This window comes from Amblyomma mixtum, chromosome 3 (assembly GCF_055824585.1).
Source record: "Amblyomma mixtum isolate Tamu chromosome 3, ASM5582458v1, whole genome shotgun sequence".
NCBI classification, from domain to species: Eukaryota; Metazoa; Arthropoda; class Arachnida; order Ixodida; family Ixodidae; genus Amblyomma; species Amblyomma mixtum.
In genome coordinates, this window is record NC_143014.1 from 295687304 (window position 1) to 295698674 (window position 11371).

Below are 11371 nucleotides of genomic sequence, written 5' to 3' on the forward strand. Positions count from 1 at the left end.
GTGCGAACAAACCATTTCTGTAGATACCAATTTCCAAAACATTGCAGGTCCTCTGGCTACGAGCCAAGCTGTGGAATATATATCTGTTACGATCACAAAGCTGCAATACTATGAATCAGCACTTTGGTCTAAACTGATTAGCCTATTGCTATCCACAGAATAGCCCAGCGCAAAGCAATGACGACACAGAAGTGTCCACTTTCTTTCGCACTGGTTTAATATGTGGATAGTAACTGTGCACCTAAATACAACTGAGGGTATTAAAAAAGGTACACATCGCAAAAAAAAAAAAAAATTAGTGCTGCGCATGTTCTTGCTTGTAGGTGGGCAGGAGAGGAAACACAGCATAACTGTTTGACCCGTTTGGCAAGCAGACACATTTGTGCTCGATTTCCTCCATTCCCCGCACAGCACATTCCAACGACAGCTCTTTCGCAGCGAAGATGTTCAGTTCCGATGACAGCAAAGGTTGGGTATACAGGCAGTCAACTTTTCGAAAAAAATGCGCACATATGCTGACCCCTTCCAGTGTACTGAGGATATTGGCAATCCAAACAATGTTCCCGTCTTTCAACATTGCACAGCTGTCTCTTTGACAAATGCCAAAAGTTGTATCCTTCATTTTAAGCAAGGAGTACTGACTCCCCTCAAAGCCAGGTGGCACTGGACCATTGTTGTGTTGTCCTGAAAGCTGATAAGTTTGTCCTGCAGAGATATTCCCTTTGTGAGCCATTTGCTTCTCCTTCAGTCGTCGAACAACTTGCTGTAGGGCCCGTGCATGGCACTTCAACAGTGTTTTGATCTCGTGAAGGAAATTATCGAAGGGAAAAGCTGAATAAGCATCAAGAGGTCCAAAAATTCGCACATCACTGGAGACGTGCAACAAGGAATGGACATTATAAACACAAATGCCTTTCCCATAGAGCTCACCAGCTCCAGCAACAAATTCATGATTGAGGCGCTGTGCGACGTTAATGTGAGTGGCAGAGAACTTTGAGCTGATCATAATAGTTACAGCAACACTTAACTTCATGAAGTGCTTGTAAAAGCAACGGTCAAGTGCTTCTTTCATAGCAACAGGGCCATAATACAAGAGAAAGTTCCTGTGCTCAACAGCCTTCCATTGTTCAAGAAAAAGAATGCCTCTTGGCCTTCGCTTCATATCACTGGGAACATGTGCATTGTAACGTTCGAGACAGTGCGAGAGCGTAGTTTTCGCTGCATGACACATCTTGGATGGACACGGCTTGCTCGACACCCAGTAATTAGAAGTTTCTTCATCACCCCTAAACATACCAGATGCATATAGTCAAGCGGGAATTGGCTTACAAGCCCTATGTCCAAGCACAGCGAGGGTGATTCACTATGGTGGTGATTGGGCTGCAACATTAGCTTGAAACTTTCATCAGTTCGTAGGGGACTTTCACAATCTGGGAAGATGACCTTGTTGTCACAGACAGAATAGGTGCCCTTCTGGGTGCACTTTTCACATCCATAGTAAGCAGTATGCCCCTTGATGGACTTGAGATATGCACTTGCTGGTGCATCACATATGAACGCATGCAACTTGACATTAAAGAAACGTTGACGATAAATGATGCCTTCCTTTAGGAGTTCATTCATCTCTTCTACAAAGTCGTTCATGTATGCACTCAAATCTTGCGGCTTGCTGTTACCTTCATAGAGTGCGGCAATGAATGGTGCACAGTTGACACTTTCTTTTACCATCACAAGAATGGGCCAGAACTGCCTTCTTGAGCTTCATGAGATGGGTAATCCATCCACATTTATGATCAAGGAAAGCGTGCAGCAATCCTTGGAAATGTTTTCTTCAACAATGTCAAGCAATGAGGGGAGTAATCCAAAGTAATAATAAGCGCCATCATTCATTGATACCACCTCAGTGGACCTTGGTGTCTTAAGTAGTGTCCTAGCATCTTCGGGTAGGTCGGGATGATAGGGCTTGAGCACTTTAAGAAGAGAGCTCAAGTGAGAGCAGGGTAGCTTGCTTTGAAGTGCCCACTGAAGCAACTTTTCTCGAAGGTTGCCTTTCTCGCAAACTGGCTCTTCAGACGGGCTCTCGCTAGACACTGCCGAGCCATCAATATCGCCTTCTGAGAGGCGATAGAGGCATTCCTCTGTTTCTTCAGGTTGTTGGCAAGCTTCTTCCGTTGCGATATTAGTCAGGTGCGTACTGGAACAACCTGCAGACGGACTTGCTGCGTTGCTTACGTTAGGTCCTGCATCGTGTGGGGGTACTGTAACCGCCGTGAGCGCCGGCTGGGGGTTCGTTTCTTGCACATCGGCCACAACATTGCAGAGCTCATTCTGAACATATTGTCACGACCAGAGGAGCCGCGAAGGTAGGCGTCGGCAAGAACCCAAGACTGGGAGCGGGAGCCTTCTTTTAATTCTAGAGCCAGCTTCCACGACACCAAACAGAACAAGCGCGCCGCGAGAGTCCACCGCCGCTTCGTCGTCGTCTTCGATTCAGCGCGGAGGCCGCGCGGCGCGTTAGGCGCGTGGCATTATTCCCCCCCCGCGAAAGGAAACATCGTCTCGATGTGGAATGGGGTATGTACAGTGAGAGGAGGAGGAGCAAAAACAAGAAGAATAGGGGTGAGGTGAACTATACAACTTGCGCTAAATGAAATGCGGCGAGAGTCAAGGTCACACGTGGGGTAAGGGGAAAAAGGTAAGAAACACAGCGTGAACGCAGCGCTCAGTCACGCGAAAAGTACGGCTTTAAGCGCACTACATGCACAATTTCAGGCCGTTGACGCTGAGGGCCGACGATCACAGTTCCATGGGGTACAACTTCGTAGTTGACGCTGTTCAAACGGCGCAGGACTCTGTACGGGCCAAAGTACCTATTTATAAACTTTTCGCACAATCCCTTGCGGCGCACGGGTGTCCACACCCACACGTGGTCGCCGGGCTCGTAGTGCGCGTCCCTGTGCCGAAGGTTATAGTGTCGGGCATCGGCGGATTGCTGGTCCTTGATGTGCAAGCGGGCCAGCTGACGGGCCTGCTCTGCTTGCTCCACGAAGTGGCCAGCTTCAGGGGGAAGCTCTGTGTCGCCGTACGGCAGCATGGCGTCTAGCATCATGCGGACCTCTCTGCCATACACGAGACGAAACGGGGTGAACTGGGTGGTTTCCTGCGTCGCGGTATTATATGCGAAGGTGACGTACGGCAAGACCTCATCCCAGGTTTTGTGTTCAACGTCGACGTACATCGAGATCATGTCCGCCAATGTTTTGTTGAGCCGTTCCGTTAGACCATTGGTTTGGGGATGATACGCTGTTGTTGGTCGATGAGCAGTATGGCTAAGCGCTAAGATGTCACGTAGTAGTCGGGCTGTAAACGCCTTGCCTCGGTCAGTAATGATGGCCGATGGGGCGCCGTGTCTAAGCACGATGTCGTGCATAAAGAAGTGGGCAACTTCGGCGGCAGTACCTCGCGCAAGGGCCTTCGTTTCAGCGTAGCGGGTCAAGTAGTCTGTGGCGACTACGATCCACTTGTGGCCGGTAGACGAGAGAGGAAATGGCCCCAGAAGGTCCATGCCGACTTTGTCGAAAGGTATTTGTGGCGGCTCGATGCACTGAAGCAGTCCAGGAGGCTTGAGCGCGGGTTTTTTCGCCGCTGGCATTGCCGGCATGTCCGGACATAATGCTTGACACTTGAAGTTAGGTTGGGCCAGTAATAGTTCTGCCGGATTCGGGATAAGGTGCGGGTAACTCCAAGGTGGCCGGAAGTCGGTTCATCATGGCAGGCAAGGAGGACTTCATCCCGCAGATCAGACGGTATGACGAGCAGGTAAGTTGTCGGACTTGAAGTAGAGTTCTTTTTATAAAGCACCCCTCTCCGCAGGCAAAACGACGATAGTCCACGAGCTAGGTATCGTGGTATTTCAGGGCAACCACCTTCGAGATGTTCGATGAGCAGACGGAGCTCAGTGTCGGCACGCTGTCTGGAAACGAGCTCAGATGTGCTGACCGCTCCAAGGAAGCTATCATCGTCGGTGGTGTCTTGCGGAGGAGGTTCGACGGGAGCGCGTGACAAGGTATCAGCGTCGGTGTGTTTCCGGCTTGACTTGTAGGTGACGGTGAAATCGAATTCCTGCAGGCGTAATGCCCAACGTGCTAGGCGGCCGCAAGGGTCCTTTAAATTTTTCAGCCAGCACAGCGAGTGGTGGTCGGTGACGATACAAAACGGTCTGCCATAGAGGTATGGGCGGAACTTGGCGGCGGCCCAGACTACCGCTAAACATTCTTTTTCCGTGGTAGAGTAGTTCAACTCAGCACGCGACAGTGCGCGGCTGGCGTAGGCAATTACTTTGTCGACACCGTTTTGCCGCTGAACTAGAACGGCGCCAAGACCGACGTTGCTCGCATCCGTGTGCACCTCCGTGTCGGCATCTTCGTCGAAATGTGCCAGGATGGGCGGTGATTGGAGTAGGCGTCGTAACTCGTCGAAGGCAGTCTGTTGTTCGTTGCCCCAGGAAAATGACGTGTCATCACGGGTTAGGAGCGTCAGAGGGCTGGCGAGCTGGGCGAAGTTTCTAATGAAGCGGCGATAATAGGAGCACAGGCCCAGAAAACGTCGGACTGCTTTTTTGTGGCAGGGGACCGGAAAGGCAGCAACGGCAGCAAGCTTCTCTGGGTCAGCGCGGATTCCGTCAGCACTAATGACGTGCCCGAGGAACTTCAATTCGGTGAACCCAAAGTGGCATTTTTCTGGTTTGAGGGAGAGGTTGGCGGATCGAACGGCTTTGAGGACAGTCCTGAGGCGGTGCAGATGTTCCGTGAACGTTGCGGAAAAAATGATGACATCGTCAAGATAAACAAGACAGGTCTGCCACTTCAAACCGGTGAGAACGGTGTCCATCATTCTTTGGAACGTGGCAGGAGCACAGCAGAGCCCGAAAGGGAGGACGCGAAATTCATACAGCCCGTCCGGTGTAATGAAGGCGGTTTTCTCACGGTCCCTCTCATCAACTTCTATCTGCCAATAACCACTTCTGAGGTCGACCGAAGAGAAGCCATCGCGCCGATCCAGCCATGCCTGAAGAAAAAAAGCTGCGGCACCTGATGCGCGGCGTAAAAGACCAGCTCTTTTCCGGCCTCGTGCGGAACCCGCCCAACACCGTCGCGGAGTTTCTGGCGGACGCCGTGCACATGGAGAAATTGCTGCAGCAGAGATCCCATCAGTACGACCGGCAACTGCGTCAAACTTCGACTCTATCAACGTTGGACCGGTTCGACCATGAACCCAGGCCGAATCCGGACTCCCTTCGCGAACTAATCCGTTCCGTGGTCCGCGAGGAGCTGCAGCACCTTCAGGCCACCTTTGCCCCTCGCGTCGATTCCGTCACCAGCGTCATCCGCGAGGAAGTCCGGCAGGCACTCAGGGCACAAGACGCTGCAGCTGTGCCGGCGCCGCAACCGACCCCATACGATCCCGCGCCGTACCCGACTCCTGTCCAGCCAGTCACGTACGCGGACGTCGTGCGCCGCGCGGCCCCACCTCCTGGGCCTTCGCCTTACCCCGCACCTCCACCAGTGTCACGACCAGAGGAGCCGCGAAGGTAGGCGTCGGCAAGAACCCAAGACTGGGAGCGGGAGCCTTCTTTTAATTCTAGAGCCAGCTTCCACGACACCAAACAGAACAAGCGCGCCGCGAGAGTCCACCGCCGCTTCGTCGTCGTCTTCGATTCAGCGCGGAGGCCGCGCGGCGCGTTATGCGCGTGGCAATATTGAGCAATTCGCCTTCGCCTGTGGCGAGGTGTAACTTTACAAAAGGAAGTTTTCACTCTAAGCCTCTTCATCTCTGGATGAACAACCTAACACACTGATGGAAAAGGATAGACTGAGCCGCTCATTTGAACGCAGCATGGCCCTTGCCACCGTACACGCTATTCCCGGAAACACGATTGGGCACCGCATGCAGTCAAACAATGGACCGAATATACCAGGAGTGGAGGAGGTACGTACCGTAATCTTGTGCGCAGTTCGACGCCATCAGTGTAGGATCAGTGCCAAAATCACACAGGCAGTGCGAGTCTCCTCCTAAGCATAGAGAAAGATCTTTCTCTATGTCCTAAGCTAGTCCTAAGTCCGAAGCACACACTTGACAAACTCGCTCAACAGCACGTGACGTTGGCTGATGTTCACGACGATTGCATCCGTTTTGCAGCTTCGGCTTCGGTTTTGAGTTTAGTTGCATGTTGTTGTTGCGTCGAAAATAGTGATTTCTTGTGTTTATAAGAATTTTATGCTAGAAACAAATATTATGTACAGGAAAGGTCTCAGCAGTTGCAACTTAGAAGGTTACAGTGCAGTTTTTTTTTATGCGCACATTGGTTGCGCTGGCCGCCATGCATTTACTTTTCTTCAAACACCTGCTCAGAACATGTACAAGTTGATGTAGAAAATTTTAATTCGATTACTGATGCGCGACAGCGATGTTTAATTTGCTTCTGTTAAAACGTTCCTGAATGTGGAAAACTACGTATGTTCACAATGATCACATTTTGACTATATTGCTGCAACGTTGCTGAATGCCAGAAAACTAATATCACTTTATAAACATTTCAGCAACGTTGTCAACGTTGTGGTAACGTTACTCGACGTTCGCAATATTTCTGCAACGTTGCAGCAACAATATGTGCTACTAGGGATATGGTGAGCTGGGAGCAGCGTTCGCGGCCTACCTGGGCGCCAAGGCCGCAGCATCGCTCAGCCTACTCCCCACATGGGAGCAAAACCTGATCGTGGCAGGCACCCGAGAGCCGCACGTCGCAGACAAGCTATTGCGGGACTTCGAACTAACAACACCGAAAGGCCAGCTCTCTATGTACGGCCAGTTGAAGCTCACTGGTGACGTGTACCGCGGCGTCATCACCGTGGCCAAGCACGAGACCAGTGAGTCCCTGCAAAACAAGGTCCAGTGGCGTGCTGGAGAGCTTGCCGATATCCGCAAGCTTGGAAAATCAGACGTCGCGGTGCTCACCTTCGTGGGCAAAGTGGTGCCGCGATACGTTCATTACAACTCAGAACTCACCCTTGTGCGTGCATATAAGAAAACGATCCCGGCCTGCGTGCGGTGCGGTACCGTGGGACACCGAGCGGACACATGCCCCTGCCCGGATCAAAAGTGTGGCCTTTGTGGCAGTGCGGTGTCGACCGTCGACGGGGTGAAGACACCGCATGAGTGCACACCGTCCTGTGCAGTCTGTGGGCAAGCCCACGCCACCAACTCCCGGGGCTGCAAGGGGGAAATTCAGGCAGCTCAAGGTGCCCGGCCGCAAGGCTAGGCGCCCAGAGCTCCTTGGAAAACAGCGACCTGGCCGGCAGGCAAGTTATCCCAATTCAGGTGCCGGTGGCGGAACGCCGCGTGGAGCTGACGGCATCGACAACAAAACGTCATCATCATCATCCTTGGTGAAGTCACCACCCGGGAACAAGACTATGCCCCCACCGCCCAGCGGCAGGGACGCTGGCCACTTCCCGGCATCAAGATGGCGCTGCCGGCGCCCGGGCATCAGCGTCTCAACACGGCAAACAACAGGTGAGCAGCTGGGCTGAGATCGCCTCCTCCTCCTCCCATTCCCCCGCCTCCCCAGTTACCGTCTCCGCACTCGATGCCGAATACAAAAAACAGATCGACGTGCTCCGGGCACAGAATGAGCTTTTGCTCAACAAAATTCAAAATTTAGAATCAAAATTGGCGTCCGCCGCTCCGAGCCCGCAGAACTCGGACGCAATGGAGAGCGACGCGGAGATCTCGCCTGCCCTCGTGACAGCCATCTCCGCGATGGAGGAGCGCTTAACCTCTAAATTACGATCTATGATCGAGACCGCCATGGACCAAATCTTGACCAAGGTCAAATCTGCCGTCCCCGCGGTAGTATCAAAACACATCTTGGACAACCCCCGCCTCCTCCGTCGGACGGGGCCCATTAGGGACGTATCCCGTCCTTCAAAATTCAACCGTCTGATTATTGATTCGGACAATGAGGACAGCTACCCCGCTCCTTCCATCATCACCCCCTTGATGACGCAAGTAGCTGGCTCTGGGGCAGCCAATCCCTCCTCCTCCCCCCAAAGAATTTCAAATAATGGCGAGACACCTTAATCAAAGGAGTTCCGCCATCTCCAAATCGGCTATATCAACTTCCATAACACAATGGAAATGTAGAGGCTTTAAAAACCGCACTAAGCGGGCCAATTTCCACCTCTACCTTGAAACCTTCGAGTCCCTACCAGCCGTGGTTGCCCTCCAGGAGCCAGGCCTGGGCGCCACACTTTCAAATTACACGACGTTCCAACAGGATCCCGCGTCATGTCTTGTCGTTCACAAAGCCTACACAGCCAACTTAGTGGATCTCGACTTCAAGCTCGAGTATTCCTATGTAATGGTGACTATCCTACCACTCCACCGCAGGGACCCGCCGTTGCATATACTCAACGTGTACTGCTCTCCAAAACTCAAGCGAGTGACTTTTGCGGACCTCTTTAGCCGCGCGCTAAGAGTAGCGGGCCGCGATCCCCTGCTGATTGTGGGCGCTTTTAACGCTCCCAGTCAGCTGTGGGGGTATCGCAAGGAGGAGTCGCGCGGACGTAGGCTGGCGGAGCTTGCGTCCACGTTGGGCCTCACCCTCCACACGGACCCCGTCCACCCAACACGGCTAGGAAACTCCGTGACACGGGATACGTGCCCGGACTTAACCTTCACTCGCAACATACAACACGCAGACTGGCTCAACACCGAGGAGACCCTCGGTAGCGACCACTGCATCATTAACACTACACTAGGCACACGCCCCCTCAAGCGTCCCAGAACACAAGCCCGTATCCCAGATTGGACGAAATTCAGGCAAAATTTTAACTCACTTGATAATGCACCCATTTCCGCGCAAGGCTACACAGCATGGTCCCAACAGCTGATGGCACACCTTTCCTCGCATGAAACACACATGCAGCTCTCAGAGGCGGTCACGGACGTGGATAACCACCTTCTACACCTCTGGGAAGCCCGTCGCAGCCTCGTCCGCCGTTGGCGACGCCAGAAACACAATAGAAAGCTTAAAGCTCGAATTGCCGAGCTTACCCAGAAAGCTGCAGAGTATGCGGCCCAACTCGCCGACTCCAACTGGGTAGATAGATGCAACACGGCCGCGCGACAAATGTCCAGCCGAAACACGTGGCGTCTCTTTCGAGCCCTAATCGACCCAACCCAAACACGAACCGAAACACAAAAACATTTGTAGCGAGCCATGCACGCTTTTCCTGGCAACACGACTCAACTGGCACTCTCGCCAAAATGAAACGGGGCACTGCGCCAGGACGGGATAAGGTCACCGTCAAGCTTTTGACGAACCTGCCCGACTTGGCATACCAGTCACTCCTGGAATACGTCAATGCGATTTGGCGCGGGGACACCCCCCTGCCAATCGAAAGGAAAACGGCTTTGGTCACTTTTATTCCTAAAGCTGGCAAACCAGTTAACACAGATAACCTCCGCCCCATCTCTCTCACCTCATGTGTGGGCAAACTAATGGAGACGATGGTGCGGGATCGGTTATCTACATATCTTGAGCACAAACATGTCCTTGCGAGCACCATGTTCGGATTCCGCCCACACAGATTGAAGAGTTGGAGTCACATAAAGTGAACAGGCAGCGATTATATCTCTTTTTGCATGCCTCATGTGACCTGAACATGTATCTGACTTCAGAGCAGTCATTCGGCTGTTAAAAACCGAAACCAGATGACACGAGAAAAAAAAAATTAAATTGTAAATTATTTAGCTGACAAAGTTAAAATCCACATGGTGGCTTGTGTACAGCATTGCCTAGTGCATCACTGTAAAGAGAAATGTGCATCCAAAAATTTGGTTTCTCTACTCCATTAAAGATGTAGCCCATGACACACTTGTGGCAGACCTTTGAGTTCATCATTCTTTTATGAGAGTTGTGAAACTGGCTCACTAGAGTGTAGCATATCAGGAGTCAGAGTGTTACTGGAGTACTCTGACCTCATGGTGATTAAAATAGAAGAAAACTAGTGGAGTCCACAAGGAATGAGGTGCTCCTTTCAGAAGCAGAGCTGCTGTGAAGAATGTTCTATGAAAAGACAACCATCAGCTCTTTGCTACATTTCAGTTTATTATTTTCTTGAAGACCTAGTAACGGGTATTACAGAAATGATAAGAGGTACGTTATAGAAATAACTGGTACCTGCATATTAGCACGACAAGGGGTGACTAATAAAATTTTTGTAGAGGTCTATAGAATTTTGCCTCTATCGAAATGCGACCGCCACAGCCGGGATCGAACCCACGTCTTTTGGGTCAGCAGCCAAGCACCATAACCTCTGAGGCACCGCGGCGGCCAGTGATTTTCTATTACTGGCCCTCGGTACGGTGGGTTCACGGTTTTGCGGTAGAAATGTTATTGGTGTATGCCTATTGTGCATATATTGGCTGAATATTTTTCTTCAAAGTAGTGCAAAATTTGTGAGTTCTTTTTTCTCTTAGAATCCACAATTCATACTGTGGCAGCTGTTACACTTGTATGACACCTTGATAAAACTAGCCAAAAATTATAAGCTTAAGTGTGTAGCAAACCAAGAAGAGCATGGGACAATTATAGTAATTTAGATAGAGTGGGGAAGTTGTCTATCGTTAATTTTTAAATTGCAGATATAGTAAAAGTAGACGATACCTAGGCAACATGTAAGACATAAAGCAGAGACCTGGACTTTTGGTTGCTTATAATGTGGTCAGCCGTTGCCCCGCCGCAATAGCTGAGTGGTTAGGCTGCCCGCTGCTATTCGCAAGGACGGGTTCGATCCAAGTTGCGGCAGCTGCCTATCAGTGGAGGCGAAATGCTAGGCGCCTGTGTACTGAGTGACATCAGTGCTCGATAAAGAGTCCCATTTGGTCAAAATTAATCCGTAGCGCTGCACTATGACGTTCCTCATAACCCATGTTGCCTTCGGACGTTAAACCCCATATTATATACCATACCATAACTTTGACGTGGTAGATGGTCCTTGGCGATCACAAAATGAACAAGGGAGGGGAAAACCTCAGGTTGCTTGAGCCAACGTTTCGACAAGGGGACTTGTCTTCGTCTGGGCAAAGCGTTCATCATTGGCAGGGATTAAATAGGGCCTTCGCTCCGAGGAGGAAGGCCCCGGGGGTGGGGAAGGAAAGAGGTGTGAGAGGGGATGCGTATCAGGAAGGGGAGAGAGGTGAACCTTGATTCGTTAAGCTGCAATAGTGGAAAAACTTATATCCGGGGGGTGTGTAATGAACAAAGGCTTTGAAGGGGCTGCGACAGGGGGGGAGGCGCTGTAGGACC

At 51.4% G+C, this 11371-nt stretch overlaps 1 pseudogene; it reads right to left on the reverse strand.

Annotated features, from left to right (window-relative positions):
• Positions 1-295: 295 nt before the first annotated feature.
• LOC149355268 (uncharacterized) lies at positions 296-10249 on the reverse strand (annotated as a pseudogene).
• Positions 10250-11371: the final 1122 nt, after the last annotated feature.